This window comes from Galleria mellonella, unplaced genomic scaffold (assembly GCF_026898425.1).
Source record: "Galleria mellonella isolate WM207_F2 unplaced genomic scaffold, CSIRO_AGI_GalMel_v1 utg36, whole genome shotgun sequence".
In the NCBI taxonomy this organism is placed as follows: Eukaryota; Metazoa; Arthropoda; class Insecta; order Lepidoptera; family Pyralidae; genus Galleria; species Galleria mellonella.
The window spans coordinates 7,777,018-7,796,282 of record NW_026442086.1 but is presented as its reverse complement, the minus strand read 5'-3'; the positions used below and the strand labels follow the sequence as shown (position 1 = coordinate 7,796,282).

The 19,265-nt window shown below is 34.4% G+C and overlaps 1 protein-coding gene across 2 annotated transcripts in view; it reads right to left on the bottom strand.

The window, feature by feature from the left end:
* The window catches only part of LOC113520843 (uncharacterized), a 104,092-nt gene extending 93,275 nt beyond the window's left edge, over window positions 1-10,817 (bottom strand). For both annotated transcript variants that reach the window (XM_052897521.1, XM_052897522.1), the window contains exon 1: window positions 10,362-10,817. The gene's annotated coding sequence lies outside the window, so the exon portion shown is untranslated. The remainder of the gene's footprint in view (window positions 1-10,361) is intronic.
* Window positions 10,818-19,265: the final 8,448 nt, after the last annotated feature.

Below are 19,265 nucleotides of genomic sequence, written 5' to 3'. Positions count from 1 at the left end.
CATGGTTAATTCCTGATGAATTCATCATGATGGGCTAACTGGCCTGTTTTCATTCTCATCTATCACCCTTCACTGGTGCTCCACCAGCGTATCCCGTTAGCGCAGGCGGGGTTACCATACCATTTTCACCCATCAAAAAAAAACACTTTCTCCCATACGTATTTTGTCCATCAAGCTGCTGTGTCAACATAGCTATGTTTCGGTTTGAAAGCTCAGAAGTAACTTAGATAATAAGGTACGGAAACATAACATCTTAGTTCACAGAAATGGCCGCGTACGAAGATGTCACAGTGTATTCTGCGAAGTCCAGTGTTATTCATGTTTATAGTCAACGGTTATTACTCTCTACCAGATAGGCAGGAAATGGCAACCCGTGAAAGTAAATGGGTAAAAAGCACATAAAAAAGGTAGATGTCACAGTATATTCAATAATGCCCACGAAATTTAAAAGTATATCATTTCAGAAAAAAATAAATTTTACAAATCGATTTATAAATAACGGAGTTATGATGTGACAAACATAAAAAGAAATACAACCGAGTCGAAACTTACCTCTTTTTTCGAAGTCGACTAATAATACATACGTTTATTTTGTATGTCTGTTAGCAAAGCAATACAGATCAAAATTTATTGTAATAGCAATAGTGCTATTACAGGTTTATAGTTTACAATTATATACCAGAGGGAGACTTTGTTCAAAAGTCGATTGCTTGGGTACTTCTGTCCCATTCGTGTTTCAACCGTGAAGCAGTTGTGTTTGCATGGCTGTGTTTCGGTTTGAAGGGTGGGATATAGCGTGAATTTACAGGGTACAGAGGAATAACACCTGAGTCCTCAGGAATGGCAACGCATGGAGGGTATCATGGACGAAACAGTATACTCTGTTATGTCCATGGTACTGCTCATATCCGTAGGCGACGGTTACCACTTTCCATCAGGTGGGCCGTCAGCTTGTTTGCCATTCTAACTTGTATAAAAAAAAATTAAATCATTTATTGTGATCGGTTTCATAATAGAAATACCGAATATAATGTCTCTCTATATGTATGATATGCATAGTCGACATTAATCTTTAATAAATAAAAGCCTAAACTGGCAGTAATGTTGTCCAAATTACATTAATAATACATGGAATTATATTCATGAGATGTGAGTGCCCGTTCGCGAGCTACATCTCCTCGCAACCCCTGCCCGTACTCAGACAAATTACAATCGTTATGTTCCTTGTATATTTACATAATGTGTTGCCATTTAAAATATTGATTGTGTATAGACAGAGACTACAGTATGGGGGTTCTTTAAGAACTAATTTTTTTTGAGAATTGACGACGTGGATGTAACAATCCTGACAATGTGCTCTTGAATCTAATGGCAGTGTTAATCCAATTTATTGCCAATAATATTTTTTTCTGCGCTCATGACACGATAATTAGGTTTTTTTTTTTATGTGTGAAAATGGTATGGTAACTCCGCCTGCGCTAACGGGATACGCTGGCGGAGCACCAGTGCAGGGTAATAGATGAGAATGAAAACAGGCCAGTTAGCCCATCATGATGAATTCGTCAGGAAATAACCATGATAGTTTCCAGGGAGAATCGCGAGGAGGTCGACCTGGTTGGGTATATTGCTAGCAATGGGATTCTCAGTCTCCATTACTAACAATCCCTTTCCCCCGATAATTAGGTATTAGGTTAGTATTGGAATTGGTTTACAATAGGTTGCATTGGCAAGTTACACTAATATGTATCGATGATACACTAATAAGAGATTGCCCTAACGATAAGACCGACTTTTGTACCTTTATATATATATTTTAATCTGTACTTCATGCTACTTCACTTTCACTTGAATTGTTTATATGTCATTGTTTATTTTTGTGTTTTTGGTGCAATAAAGAGTTAAATAAATAAATAAATAATATGCATATATAAGTATAATGTGGAACCGAAAATACTCGAAGAGTTTACTCAGGGTTGCTATGTGGTCCCGGCGTAGAACGGGTCACCGCTTTCATTAAAGTATGTGTCACTATGTATGTGACAGCATCACTAGGGGCTCCTTGTTAATTAGAATGAAAGATTAAAAAATATTTATTGTATTTCGACTCATAATTTTGTGTATGTTTTTTTATATACCACGAAAGTGGTATTGTTTGCCACACCACCCGTCTTTTTGTAAACGGTTATGGACGCCTGCAATACTAGGGGTGTCACGTGTTCGTTGCCGGCCCTGAAGAAACCTTATTCAGTTTTAATAAAAGAATGCACTCTTAAAATTATTACAAAAATTTCCATTCTAATGTGTGTTTAAAAAAAATAAATAATAAAAAATGTATTGCCATTCTTTACAAAAATAGAGAAATTATAATGTACATATATTAATTAATAAATACACTGTGCAGTATTCGTATGCCTGGCAATAGGTACAAACTCATACCAGAGGGAGACTTTGTACAAAAGTCGAATGCTTGTGTACCTCTGTCCCATTCGTGTTTCAACCGTGAAGCAGTTGTGTTTGCATGGTTGTGTTTCAGTTTGAAGGGTGGGATATGGCGTGAATTTACTGGGTACAGAGGAATAATACCTGAGTCCTCAGAAATGGGAACGCATGGGCGGTATCATGGGCAAAACAGTACGTGTGTGTATTGTTATGTATAGGTACTGCTCATGTCTATAGGCGACGGTTACCACTTTCCATCAGGTGGGCGGTCAGCTTGTTTGCCATTCTAAGTCGTATAAAAAAAAACTCAGCTTTTGCTGGACTGATGTTCGTTCAGCGCTGATTTTTAGTTTGATTTTTAGTTTATTACGATATCATTATGGTATCAATTTTGGCAACTAACACATACTAATGCCCGATAGGATGAAAGAGAGACGAAAATAGTCAGTACATTTCGAATTCAACGTGGGACGACACGTTCATGTGTCCCTTCCTCAATTTATATCTAAAATAAGACAATCTTTATCCAAATAAACATGTTTACAAGCACTTACCGTGTAATCCCGGTATAGAATGGGCCACTTTTCCTTTCTCATGGATGTCGTAAAAGATGACTAAGGGAACTTGATGGTCGAAAAATAAACATTCTTAAAATGACCACCTGCCAAGCGTGGCAACTACTAGCAAACCTTCTTTATGGGGGAGACCTATAATCGACAATGGACAGTTAACGGCTTATTTGTGTGTGTGTGTGTGTGTGTGTGTGTGTGTGTGTGTGTGTGTGTGTGCGTGCGCGTGTGCGCGTGTGCGCGTGTGTGCGTGTGTATGTGTGTGTGTAATTAGTGTTTTATGATATGATATGTTTTATGTTGATGTCCTGTTCTGGTAGCTAACGTACCAAGTTTCAGCATCATGCTCGTAAGATCAATACTATCAATGACGCCATTACAAACGTTATACAGAAATAGTGGTGCCAATAATAGTAAGTCAGTACAAAGAAATAATAAGAGACAATAAAACAAGGCAGATATTCCTAAATTATTGTAATGAAATAATTGAAAAAGTAAACAAACAAAATGCTAGCAAATAAGACTATATTGAAGTCTTATAATAAGTATATGTTTTTTTTTTTTATACAACTCAGAATGGCAAACAAGCTGACGGCCCACCTCATGGAAAGTGGTAACCGTCGCCTATAGACATGAGCAGTACGATGGACACAACAGAGTATACTGTTTCGCCCATGATACCCCCCATGCGTTGCCATTCCTGAGGACTCAGGTTTTATTCCTCCGTACCCAGTAAATTCACGCCATATCCCACCCTTCAAACCGAAACACAGCCATGCAAACACAACTGCTTTACGGTTGAAACAAGAATGAGACAGAGGTACCCAAGCAATCGACTTTTGTACAAAGTCTCCCTCTTAGATTAAAAAATAAGTAGAAATAGGAAAACTGGTAGTAAATTAAATGTAAATAAAATATAGAATAAACACTCTAGCCAAGATAATATATTAGATAGTAGACTAGTTTGGAGTTAGAATAGATAATATAGACATATTAAGATTCTAATAATAGAATAAGTAGTTTATATGTAGAATGTAATAGTACATAAGTTAGGAAAACATAATAAATGTTAAAAACTTGGAAATTAATATCCGGGGCCGGTGTAAAAAAAAAACAGAAACATCACGTCCAATAGAATTCGCCGGTTTTCCAAACTCAGAATGTTGTGATATTTGCAGGAATTATTATAAATACAAATACAAATAGCTTTATTTTGTTTGAAAAGTGGTATAAAGGATGGTATATAATATTTAAATATTGTTCACACTTTTCACCAGAATCTGGCGTACAAAATGTATTTAATTGTGCCACTATGCTATGTTATATATGGTCTTGATGTGGTCACTGTGAGTGATAGTCGAGGTGATTCATAAACATAAACGATGGTGAATGTATCACAAAGTGATCGCGCAGTATTTATTCTAGTGTCTTAGTGTCTAGTGTCTGAGTGTCAAGTGTCTAAATATCTGGTGTTTGAGTATTTAGTGTGTGAGTATCTAGGTGTCCGAGATTCTGAGTGTCTAGTGTCTGAGTGTCTGGTGTCTTAGTGTCTGAGTGTCAAGTGTCTAGGTATCCGATTATCTGAGTGTCTAGTGTCTGAGTGTCAAGTGTCTAGGTGTCCGATTATCTGAGTGTCTAGTGTCCGAGTGTCTAGTGTCCGAGTGTCTAGTGTCTGAGTGTCTGAATGTGACGTGTCTAGGTGTCCGAGTATATGAGTGTCTAGTGTCTGAGTTGCTGAGTGTCAAGTGTCTGAATATGTATTCCCTCCGCTGATATTGAAAATAATGACTCCCATACTTCGCTCTACTTTGTTAAAAGCGTCATAGAGAATTCGATTTTATTTTTTCATTAATTTTTAGAAACGACATGGACATTACTTCCCTTAAAATCCAGTTTAAACTAATTCAAACTAGTTCATGAATAGTTTCCAGATAAAGCACCTCGAGTTGTTTTTAAGCGCTAAATCGATTATTCCGCGCGCGAACATGGGTATTGAAAGCAGTTAGAGTTAGAATTACCATTTGTAATATGATTTTGAAGATGAGAAATAAAACAAGCACATATAATTCAATGCTTTTTATAACTATAGAAATATCTAACACTTTTATAATCTAATACTGTTTGATACAATTAATAAAACTAAGCAATGCGAATCGTATTGTTTAGATTCCTTGTAGTAGTTTACGAGTACCCTTGTGTAAACTTTTAAAATAAATTTCAAATGCTATTAAATCAAAAACTATTAAGTTTAGAACGCTGTAATTAGGAATATGGTATATTTTTCAACCGACTTCAAAAAGGAGAAGGTTCTCGATTCTGTTGTATATTTTTTTATGTTTGTTACATCATAACTCCGTCAGTTGTAAACTGATTTGAAAAATGCTTCTTTTATTTTTTTTCATATGTTATTTTATTAGGTGGCAAACAAGCGTACGGCCCACCTAATAATGAGTGGTTACTGTAACATAGTTCCATAGTTTTATCTAAGAAGATAAAACTATGGAACTATGTTACAGTATATTTATAGATTGGGCTAATAGAAATGTTATTAAAATCGATTCAGCAATTTAGTTTTTATATAAAATAACTAACATAAACTATAAAATAACTTGTTTACCACAATTGAAATCGATTCTTTTGTAATGAATTTATGAGGAATTAACCACAGTAATTTACGGCAAGACCGTGTGAAGTTTGATTTTATATAACATCTCACTATAATTATATAAATAGATGCAAAAAATGTATGGATGAATGTTTGTTGCTCTTTCACACAAAAACTACTGAATTAATTTGAATAATATTTAGTACATGAGGAGGTTATACATATCTTTAAATATATACTAATTCACGCGGGCAAAACCATGATATACTCTATGTTGCTGTCCAACTTTTCCCCTTGCCCGTAGCCAAGTTGTTTTTTTTATACAACTTAGAATGGCAAACAAGCTGACGGCCCACCTGATGTAAAGTGGTAACCGTAGCCTATAGAAATGAGCAGTACCATGGACATAACAGAGTAAACTGTTTCGCCCATGATACCTCCCATACGTTGCCATTCCTGAGGACTCAGGTGTTATTCCTCTGTACCCAGTAAATTCACGCCATATCTCACCCTTCAAACTGAAACACAGCCATGCAAACACAACTGCTTCACGGTTAAAACACGAATGGGACAGAGGTACCCAAACAATCGACTTTTGTACAAAGTCTCCCTCTGGTAATGTACTTTGCTATTATTGTAATGGTTTCCCAAACAAGGGATACATTTATCCGTGGCAATAAAATATCTTTTATCGTGCCCGGGGTTAATATTTTCGCTTCTAGAACTGTCCAATTGTAATTGAATATCGTTTGGAAAGATTTGATATGATATTCTTGTTCTTAAATCAATGTTCAAAGCAAAATTGTATTATTTTAGACATAAAATATTATTAGTTGTTATTTTCTTTACCTATCCCAATAATGAAGTACCGCGTTCGTGATTCGCTGTTCATGCCAAAGGTCGACTGGTAGAGAATGCTACTAGCATCAAGTCCGCCTTTTGTGCCATATTTTCTTTTCGTCAATAAAGTTATTCACATAAATAAATTAAGACTTTTCAAAATAGATAATTCAAATGAGCTAACTTAGTCTATCTATCTGTATATTTGTTCCAATGTCACGTGCAAACTACTGCACCAAATTAGATACGATTTTCATAGTTATGTGCATGAAGGTACAACGTTCTATTAATATAATAAATGTAAAATAAATATAATAAATGTGAAACTTTGTAACGATGGACGGATAAATAGACAGATATTTCTTACTCTTTCATGATAAAACTACTTGAAATATAATGTTTCAGATAAAAAAAAAATGATTTTCCAAATCGGTTTGAAAGTGACGAATCGAAAATCAGTTCGATGGTTTAGTTTTAAGAAATCAAAATAACTGCTTATTAATTTAAACTTTAATGCACAGTAAATTATGTACATTTGGCGGACTCAACACCGGGCGGTGTTCTCTACCAGTCAATCATTGGGCAAACAGAGAAATAAGTAGGCGGTGCATTTTAGAATAGAGAAAAAAATAAAGCAATACTTGATATATTCATATAATATAAACATTTAATTAGACTGATATAAATATACACATAATATAATAAATAAATAAATATATACATATAATAAATACATGCATAAATAGATACGTAAAATATTAATTACTATATGAAACAATTAAATAAAACAACTGCAATAGAAGAGCAAATAGCAATCTGTGACTCAAACAGAGCAACCAGCAGGAGAAGTTTAAAGGGAAAGTGATTTTTCTAAGAAATAGTTGTGCAAATTGTGTTTAATAGTACATTACTGCAGCGGCCAGCAACTGAGGCATTGATGGACGAACGCGCAAATGTGGGCCGAGGCATAGCCGACGCACACATACGTGAGTCTATCAATGCCTAGTTGTGGCCAAGGCTTGTATAGTACTTTTCTCAAACAATGCGCGGCAATCAAAAATACAATTTTACTTTTTAAGTTCAATGACGAATAACGAATAAAAATAATAATTTTTCACTCGCCATAATGTTCCTTTGTTTTTTTCAATAAACAGCTTTCTATTTGCAAGCCAGTTCGAAATTTAAATAAAACCTTGTATTAGTTACCTCCTTGGTAGCCATCTTTCGAAGTAAAAGGTCATTCCATTTGTAAATTACAGGACAGATATGAATTTACATAGTAATTTATCTAGCCGCAAAACACGACAGATATGGATTTTCATACAACTTTTGCCGGCCGCTGCCCGCATCTATCTGGCCAGTACGGCAAGTTTGATTTATCTTGAAGAAGATTGTCAAAATAATGCTCACATTTTCAAGCATGTTTGAGAAAAAGCTATAACTTGCTTAGGATAGACGTAAGGTAGGTTATGTCACAATTACAGTTCGTTTTTGTGGAAAAGAATCTTAAATTATTTAAAGTCCGTTTATCAGAAGAAGACTTTGTACAAAAGTCGTCTACTTGGGTACTTCTGTCCAATTCGTGTTTCAACCGTGAAGCAGTTGTGTTTGCATAGCTGTGTTTCGGTTTGAAGGGTGGGATATGGCGTGAATTTACTGGGTACAGAGGATTAACACCTGAGTCGTCAGGAATGGCAACGCATGGGGGTATCATGTGCGATACAGTATACTCTGCTATGTCCATGGTACTACACATGTGTATAGGCGACGGTTACCAGTTTCCATCAGGTGGGCCGTCAGCTTGTTTGCCATTCTAAGTTGTATAAAAAAATCAAATTACCAGCTCCCTCCCCCCCAATTGGGGGGGCATATTCTGTAAGTTGTTTCACTGTAATTAGAGCGTAGGCCGATAATTAAGTTGGCAGCAACTGACACTAACGATGAATACTGCTCATCAAGCGACCGCCGACAGGAGCGTCCATCTTGTTGATTTACATTTCAGAATTTAAGCCAGCGTTGATGGCCGTCAAAATGTCATTATATTTTTATTGATGGATATCGTATATTAATCACAATTTGTTTTTAAATAACTTTAGTGTAGTTTAATGTAGAATATATGTAAATTTCTGACATTGTTAATAATTTGCACGCCGACATAGAGGCGGAATGTATATGGTAAATGTAAACCTCTTTCATCGAAAACTACCTACATTCTAACAAAGTAAATTCATTTATTTTAATTTCATTTAAAAAAAAACTAAGTTCTCAAGTCGGTTGTTTTTCTCATGTTTGTCACCTCAGAACTCCATTATTTGAAAGCAATTTGAAAACTTATTTGATTTGAAAAATCTTTTTTTTTTTTATTTGAAAGTATATGCTTTCGAATTGATTCTGTAGAAATTTCATCAAAATCGTATGAGATAATTCTTAAGATCTTTTTGTATATTTGACCAAGTTATTTCACCTCCATATGTCTATTTATACCAAATATATTTATTTGTTAAGCCCTTAAGGCGTTAAGAGGTAACAAACTAATGAACAAACCTACTTTCATATTTCTAGTATTAGTAGAGAAAAAGCAATGTTTCTAAATAGCTTAGTTTTAGACAAAATGTTATCGAAAATCTTTCGGCTATAATTATGTAGTCTAGTTTAAAATATTTATGTCGCAAAGTAAGCAAATCGTAAGTGCAATAACTAGTATATCGGGGGGGAAAGGGATTGTTAGCAATGGAGTTTGACAGCCCCATTGCTAGCAATATGCCCTATTAGGTCGACCCCCACGTGGTTCCCCCTGGAAACCATCGTGAACAATTCTTGTTGAATTCATCACGATGGGCCAACTGACCTGCTTCATCCTTACCTATCATTCTTCACTGGTGCTCCGCCGGTGTATACCGATAGCGCAAGCGGGGTTAACATACCATTATCACCCATTAAAAAAAAAACAATGTATCTATTTCTTACAACAAAGACCATAAACACATTCAGTACATACATGAACTTATCTCGTGTTTATAATGTTCAAATATTTTTTTTATTCTCTACAGGTAACAAAAACCTATTCAAAGATTATTCTATATACGGAACCCTCAGTGTATTAGTACAACTCTCACTTGACCAGTTTAATTTAGATATATTATAAATTCAAAGTCTAATTAATTCTTTTTTATGTTTATAAGACAGAACACACAAGATACTAGCAAAATTTTAATAAATATTTAAATCTAATAATAATCATTCATTCAATCAACATCACAATACATCTAAATTGGTATATAATGTACAAATGTAAAGTAATAAACTATAATTTGATATTTATCTTATATATAAAATTCTCGTGTCACGGTGTTTGTTACCAAACTCCTCCGAAACTGCTTTACCGATTTTTATGAAATTTTATGTGCATATTGGGTAGGTCTGAGAATCGGCCAACATCTATTTTTCATACTCCTCAATGATAAAGGTGACCCACCCCTATTTTTTTTTTTTGTTATTTTTTTTAACAAATTTTTTCATTTTTATTTTATTATGATTTAGCATTGAAAAATACACACAACTTAAAATTTTCATCGTATTACGATCAACCCCTGTCTTTTAATCGCGATTTTTATATTTCGCAATAAGTGGTAAAACAACGTTTACGGGGTCAGCTAGTATATTAATATAATAAACTATAAAATAAAAAAAAAATTGTCTATGCATTTATATAAGGTTTTATTATTTAGATTTCAAATATTATTTCCGTAACTATATATCTTATGTTTTCAAATTCAATTTTAATAATACTATTAATGTACACAGAATTATTATAATAAATAATATAATAAAACATCCCTAAATAAATAAGTTTGTAATAGACACAATATAAATAAAATTACGTATCAAATATAAGAACGTCTACTTACCTTTGATAACATATTTTCATCACTGTTCACTTTTTCTTATTACAAAAAAAAAAAGGTCACCAAAAACCTATTACTTTTGTATAGGAACAGGAAATAGTTCGAATATCACGTATCGGCTTAACGACTTCATTCATACACTGGCCATCTCACAAGGTGAGGTTATATTCCAAATTTAAAATTGACATTCGTAGAATTACGCGGGAAACGCATTTTAATGCACAAACACTATTCACGTATTGTTTTCTAGGTTATTCCGTTGAATTTACAGTAATGTGGATTGCGATTCGCGATTTTTATGCGAGGGAACGTCGACCGGCTGCCCGGGAGATCCCGCGGGTTCCAGAGGCTGACTCTCGGCTCGCCTGTCCCGCTGCTAGAAGCTTCGTAGGCTGCGCCTCCCCTCTTGCGTAACTATTGTTATAAATTTTTATAGACAATTTATTTATCAACATTTCGCAATCACATCATTTTAATGTACGTGCATTATAACACTGTAGGTATTACCTGTGTTATATACACTAATATTTTTCCATTATAATAATTTTACAATAATTTATACTTTTAGACAAAAGTTTATCACTGTTATTTTAACTGTGAGGAAGTAATATTTAAGTGCGTGGAATGATAATTTATTAGTAACTATAAGACAGTATTTTATCTAGGAAAATGTCGGAAAATCACGAATATCTTTCACCATAGGCAGCTTCGAGTGGCCCACATCTTTCGGGAGCGACCTCTTTGCGCAGGCGTTAACTGGAAAACTCGAGTGAGACAGAAACTTTAGGCACATTAAAACGAGCGAGACAGTAGCAGAGTCGAGAATAAGTGCATATAATTCAGTCAATTTGTTATCTAGGCACGTTCGGATTTGAAAATCAAAAGACAAATTTTAAAGTATCCAATGAAAACTGTCTATTTACTTTAACATATTTATTGTAGACATTATAATGTAATTAATCAAATTAAAGATTATAAAAATATTTAAATATAAAGTATTTTTTTATTTAAATAAACTTATTTAAAATCATTTTAAAATGGTCACTTTTTATGACCCTACAGCCTAATTCGGTATGCACTTTAGTTTGAAAAGAATAGACAAGAAACTCAGTTATTGCTTTTTTCAAACAGAATTTAATTTTTCAAATTATAAAATACATACAGATATTGATAAATACTATTTATTGGGTAATTAAATACCATAATATTAAATATGTATGTAAATTACAAGGTAACACCAACTCGGGTACAAACAAAAACTTATTGTTATAGTACTCAACGCTGTCTATTCATCTAAGGGTAATGATATCGGTATAAAGCACCATTCACACAATTCCGGGCCGTCGACGCCCATCAAAGAGGGAAAAATTATTTGAACATTTTGTATGAACTCGTTTCGTGTACCGCAGCAGGCTGTCCCGTGTGTGGTATTTATTTATTAACCTTAATTGACTACTTTGATTGACACATAAAATTATACGTCAATTTAAATTTTATTTAGAACGGTGATAGATCAGCTTGTTATCCCCTCACTGTGGGGGGGGGAAAGGGATTGTTAGTAATGGAGACTGAGAATCCCATTGCTAGAAATATACCCAACCATGTCGACCTCCTCGCGGTTCCCCCTGGAAACTATCATGGTTAATTCCTGTTGAATTCATCATGATGGGTTAACTGGCATGTTTTCATTCTCATCGATCACCCTTCAATGGTGCTCCGCCAGCGTCCCGTTAGCGCAGGCGGGGTTACCATTTCATTTTCAACCATAAAAAAAACCCCTCACTGTGGTTCAAAGGTCTCAAATTCAAATCTCAGTGCTCTCCTCTCTCTCTTTCTCTCTCTCTCTCTTGTTTCTCTCTCTCTATTTTTAAATTTATGTTTGAATCATTTAAAAATTGTTGTCACTTACTTCGAGAGCATGTGAAGCCATCGTCCAGTAAACTACCCCAGTGACCTTCTTATACATAAAGGTCTTATAAAAACTGAAAATTTTCGACACTAGAGGACAGCACTCTCACGCGACTAGTAGTAGTATTTAAAACTAGATGTATCCCGCGGCTTCACCTGGGTGTATTAATATGTTAAGAATCCTATATACTAAATTAGGAAATAATCTATCCGTAATTTTATCACAATTAAAGTCGGCTTTTTTTTATGAAACGCAACTATTAACCCTTCTTTGTATAATGGTGGAAATTTCCATCATAACATTGAATGCCCAAAAATTATATAAAAAAAAAACAAGTTCACTTTAAGTTGATCGTGTCTGGATACCTTTTTAATGTCCATTGTAGAAAAAAAAACATAGCTGTCAAATTTATTTTGTTAACCATTTTTCCTTTAATTTAGAACATGAATTGTATCACCTTGATTTATTTCACTAATAAAAAAAATCATGCAAAAAAGTGTTAATTATCTTAGTTGCTGTTATACCACCATAGTGTAAAAATAGTATATCATAGAGTAAGGTAGAGTGCCTTACACTGTGATATCACTTTCTTGATTTAATTTGTCTAAATCAAGACGACAGTGTGGTCGCTCCCTGCCGCGATGGATTATAATAATTATATCTCGAGTAATCGACATTCGGCGCGGTTGCTACATTTACCACAACGGCATCGTACCATAAATTAACGATCCCATCGAATTTATTTTTGAATCTTACTAATATAATAAAACTTGTATAATTTGCATTGAATAAAATTTTGTAATTATGGAAACAACAGAAATACTTCTCAGGTTGACCACTAGATGGAGTTATTATTTTAGTATATGTGTGTGTGTGTGTAATAATGTAGCTTTCTCTTGGTGAAAATTTTTAAATTCGGTTCTATAGTTTTCTAGTGTATCTATTACAAACAAACAAATCGTTTTTTCTTTACGATATCAGTAAATATTATACTACTGGAATAAGGAATGGCTTCTTCTGAGAGGGAGGGAGACTTTGTACAAAAGTCGATTGCTTGAGTACCTCTATACCATTCGTGTTTCAACCGTGAAGCAGCTGTGTTTGCATGGCTGTGTTTCGGTTTGAAGGGATATCCCATATGGCGTGAATTTACTGGGTACAGAAGAATAACACCTGAGTCCTCAATAATGGCAACGCATGGGGGGGTATCATGGGCGAAACAATATACTCTGTTATGTCCATGGTACTGCTCGTGTCTATAGGCGACAGTCACCACTTTCTATCAGGTGGGCCGTCAGCTTGTTTGCCATTCTAAGTTGTATAAAAAAAAAACAGCTTTCTGTGTCTCGAATACGTTTCCACCAGGTTGATTCTTGTTATACTTAATACATTACTTTCATATGAATAAACGATTTTGATTTCTTGACATTCATTGTGACGTAGCTCGACCAAGAATAGGATCCGGACCTCATTTATCCTCAATGTCGGCTTCCGACATATTTTCCGAGCCGACTCTAAAGAAACATCCAGGATACAATAGTGGCGACTTCAATACAAAGCACGTCAATTTATGAGGCGACGAGACGCGCACGGCTCTGCATTCCTCTGGATATAGATAACGCGGCCATTTGCGTCTATATACATAATATAGGGCGATACATAGTGTCTCTTTAGCGAATCCACTATATATTGTGTCGACGTAACATACTATGTCAGATTATCCCCAGCAGTTTATATACAATATACTCGTATTTGCTAGCTGAAAACTGAAATACAAAATTTGTTTGAAATAATTATTAGATTTACCGTAAGGTCACGGCATATAATAGGTTTTTTTTATACAACTTATAATGGCAAACAATCTGACGGCCCACCTGATGAAAAGTGGTAATCGTCGCCTATAGACATGAGCAGTACCATGGACGCAACAGAGTATACTGTTTCGCTCATGATACCCCCCATGCGAAGCAATCCCTGAGGACTCAGGTGTTATTCCTCTGTATCCTGTAAATTCACTGCCATATCTCACCCTTCAAACCGAAACACAGCCATGCAAACACAATTGTTTCACGGTACAATACAATAGGTATTTTCTTTCGCATGTATGTAGTAAATCGACTGAGGGAACTAAATAGTTTAGGAATGGGTAGCAGTGTCCCTCTTAAAACATCACTAAGGCCTGACTGTTGTGGCTAATTCGGCTGTCAAGAGTGGCAACTACTGGCAAAACCCTTATAGGTGAAACCTATGTTCAGCAGTGAACAATTAACGGCTGATATGATGTAGCCTGTTCCTATTGCAAGTTGCATAAAAATATATTTTATGTAGTCACAAATATAACTGCAGTACAGTAAAATATCTCCCACTTTATACATTGCTATGAATAATTTGCTGCGTTGTGATGCAGCTACGCCGTAGCCCGTATAAGCTGCTTGTCGGAAAATATTATAATTTATTTTTCTATTCCATTCGTGACCACTTTGAATCCACAAATTTTGAATTTGTAACTTGCTATATATACAAGAACATACTATTCTAATATTGTACTTTTACCGTTTTTTTAATCAACAATAATTTGCTACGACGTAGCGCAATTACGCCGTAGCTCGTAGATGTTACGCGTCTAAAATTATTATATTTTATACTTATATTTATCAGAATTTCTGTCAGTTTATTTTATCTACACAGTAATGTCGGTTTCATGACGAAAATATTATGTATTTATAAATTATAATTTTATTTATTTTTATCTAAAAGGAAAGTTTTTTTTTGTGCAACAGAATCCTAATTATTATTATTAATAATTCAAGTGTGTGTGTGTGTGTGTATGTGTGTGCGTGCGTGCGTGCGTGAGTGCGTGCGTGCGTGCGTGTGTGTGTGTGTGTGTGAATTAATACTGAAACTGCGTGGAGACATTGCATCTCCTTGCATCTTTTATTGAGTATATCATAAAGAGTATTTTAAGGAATTGTTCGAATTGATATCTGCTGCTAATTTTTAGCATCGTATAACTCGTTACAAACTAAAGTTCCGTCCCCACCACTTAGATGAGTAGGGTCTCCATTGTTGTTTTTTACGGCACTTTCTTCTACGTACAACCATATTTTTGAATCAACTTCGAGCAGCAGTATTTCCGAATCGATACGACATTATACCCTTCAAGAAAAAAGCATATTCATTCCTAAATTTCATTTAAAAAAATTCTCAGTGATGATAACCTGTCCTGTCCTAATAGGATGTCACATTGGGGGGAAAGGAATTGTTAGCAATGGAGTTTGTCAGCCCCATTGCTAGCAATATGCCTTATTAGGTCGACCTCCACGTGTTTCCGCCTGGAAACCATCGTGAACAATTCTTGTTGAATTCGTCACGATGGGCTAATTGACCTACTTCATCCTCACCTATCATCCTTCACTGGTGCCCCGCCGGTGTATACCGATAGCGCGGGTGGAGTTACCATTCCATTATCGTCCATTAAAAAAAATAAGATGTCACTCTCGCTCCTATTACAATATCTAAAAGATACATATGTATAAATTTCTATTATATTTATATATGTAGTATGAAACCACATGAAAGTAATATAAAATATAAATAAACAGAAGGCCGGCAGCACGCCTGCAATTCCTCTGGTGTTTCGAATGCTCATGGGCAACAGTTGTCACTTGCCATTAAGAGAGCCGCATGCTCGTTTGCCCCCTGTGTTATAAAAATAAAAAAAAAATAAAAAACAAATAAAAATAATGACATTGCACGTGTCATACCGAATTTATAGCATATTTACAAGTGCAAAACACATACGTAGCAGCGGCGAGTTGATTTATGATTTACGACCGTCCGCCGTCCGACCTTGGTGTCCGCCAATCTTATACTCGTATATTGGCAAATTGCTCCACGCTCGCCACATGATTGGCCCACAATAACTTGTTTGTTATTCGCTTGTAAATATGTATTGCTTGAATTTCATTACTGAGGGAACTCCATTGTTACTTTAACGTTAGCGGTGTGAATTCTCTTCTATATACTAGGTACTAAGTACTTGCCAACTCGCCTGCCAATCATGGCAACTACTGGCTAAATCCCCTAAAAGGGAGGCTTATGTCCAGCAGTGGACAATGATATGATAATGATGACACTAAATTTCATCAGAAATTCATTTATTAATTATAATATAACACATATTTTATCAACAATAGTTTTGTTATGTGTAAGGCAAACAACCTGACGGCCCACCTGATGGAAAGTGGTAACCGTCGCCTATACACATGAGCAGTACCATGGACATAACAGAGTATACTGTTTCGCACATGGTACCCCCATGCGTTGCCATTCCTGACGACTCAGGTGTTAATCCTCTATTCCTGTAAATTCACTGCCATATTTCACCCTTCAAACCGAAACATGCAAACACAACTGCTTCACGGTAGAAACACGAATGGGACAGAGGTACCCAAGCAAATGACTTTTGTATAGTCTCCCTCTGGTAAAGAATATAAATATATAGATTCTATTTTTGCATACATAATAAATATTACTTACTGCATACTTAACAAACTTTGTAATTTATGTTTTTATTTAATTCCATTATTAAGCTACGTTAGGTTTACACTACTGTAGTATTTTTCTATTTATTCTATATGATAATAATTTATTTGGAACAAAAACATTGATTACAATATTATTGGAAACCGATGATATACGCAGAAGTACATATAAAACTGTGGCGTGAATACCGACGCCCTCCTCCTCATTGCAAGATTCCAAAACAAATCAAGTAAGACGTGCATTAAGTTACATTAATGAATACAGTATATACACGTTAAAAGAAACAGGTTGATAAATAAAATGCTTAATAATTTATCACAAAAGATCTTCATCGGTAGGAAAACATAAACACTAATGCCAGAATTGTAAAAACATAAGAACAATAGAAAATCAATATAAAAATATAAAAGGCGTATTATGATGGCCAGTAATGCGCCTCATACGCAAGTGTAAAATCTTGAGTTTTTTACACCTTGTCAATTTATCTAAGCTCAAATTTAACTTTCATAATTGAGATGACAGGATAAGATAACATAACAAATTAAGATAAGATTTTACGAATAGATACGTCAAAAATCTTTAAATCTTTTAAATTTTGAAATGTTTTAGACAGTTCAAAAGTAGGAGAGGGAGACTTTGTACAAAAGTCGATTGCTTGGGTACCTCTGTCCCATTCGTGTTTCAACCAAGAAATTGTAAATAAATATGATCTGTGCAGAGACACATATGAGTCAGCATTGCAGAAAATCACTCATCTAGAGCGGCACCTTGAGGAAGTTCAATCACAAAATAAATCTTTGTTGGATCACAGGCGGTTGAGTAGTTATAACGAGACCATGGATCTGTATACAGAAATGTTAAATACTACTAGTGATCAAACATCTGCTCTGCCCCTTGTGACCATAGATTTGACAAATACACCAAGCTCCTATAGTCCTAATAAAGTACCTATTAATAGTAGTAAGAAGTTAAAAAAATATGTAAAATTAAATAAATTTATTCGAAAATCAGAAAATTTAGTGAAAAGTCATAAAAAGTGTTTAAAATCAATTATTACTAGGAAGCAAAAAATTGACTTATCAATAGAATTAAATAATTGTAAAGAAAAAATATATAACAAAGATTTAGAAATAGATGAATTATCACAAAAAATTAAACTATTAGAGAACTCGTTGTCCAATTTATCTTTGAAATACGAATCAGCTAAGAATGAAATACATGAATATTCTGATCAGTTGGATAATTTAATAAAATTAGGTAACTACAACATGGAGCGGTTTGTTTCTCTTACGGATAGATGTCACTGTAATTCACCAGAGTCTGATAACTATATCCAACCGTCCCACCATAATCAGTTGAACATTGATATCTCATCCGTCACGGAACCAGACGTTTCATGTTTACCCACACGAAACAGTACAAAAGTAAATAAATGCAGCACTGTACATGAAACCATCAGGAGAACAATTGTTTATTCAGATGAATTTGGCAAGGATTTAGGTAGTTTATTATCGAACTGCCTCTCGCAACAAGTAATAAATAATTGTTTTCCGGGATCAGGTATATATAAGATTATAAAAAATATAGTAAATGAAAAATATGATATTCACACGACCCTAGTAATAGCGTTAGGGAATTGTTTGCATATGCGTAAATCTGATATAGTTAATTTAATAAAATCATTATATAATATAGTGGAGCTTGGTATAGGTAAAATATTATTATGCGCATTTCCCTACTCTCAATCCCTGACTAATGAACAGAATAAGTTCATTTATAGTATAAATAATTTAATTTATTCGATGACATATCATTGTAATGATATATTTTATTTTGAAAGTAACAAATTTGTTACAAATTATTATATGACGGGAGGTAATTTTTATCTTCCTAAAAAACAAAAAAAGACTATTGCTAGTTTACTAGCGTATAACATTTATGATCCCATTATAAGTAGTATAACGGGTTTAATTAGTAATATTAGTAATTATACTAATAATGTGACATGTGTTAATTTAAACTAACATCTACGACATTGGTTAAGCCACAGGATATGGTCATTATTCATCAAAATATTCGTGGCTTCTCCAGCAAAGAATTAGAATTAAGTCTTTTCTTAGAATCTAACAATGTACGGGTGTTATGTCTGACAGAACATTGGCTTAAACAATATGAAATAATTTGTCCTTTTGAACATTATAATATAGCTAGTTTTTTTGCTAGGAACAATGCCATTCATGGCGGGTCAATTATTATTTTAAAAAATGATGTAGAATATAAAAACCGTCAAGACATTGTAAATATTTCTATTGAGCAAACAATTGAACTATCTTGCGTAGAATTAGTTACTTGTATAATAATTTGCGTTTATCGTCCGCCATCGGCTTGTTTTGATTCTTTTGAACTGGCTATGGAGGAAGCATTGAGACGAGTCGCACGGAGGAATAAAACAT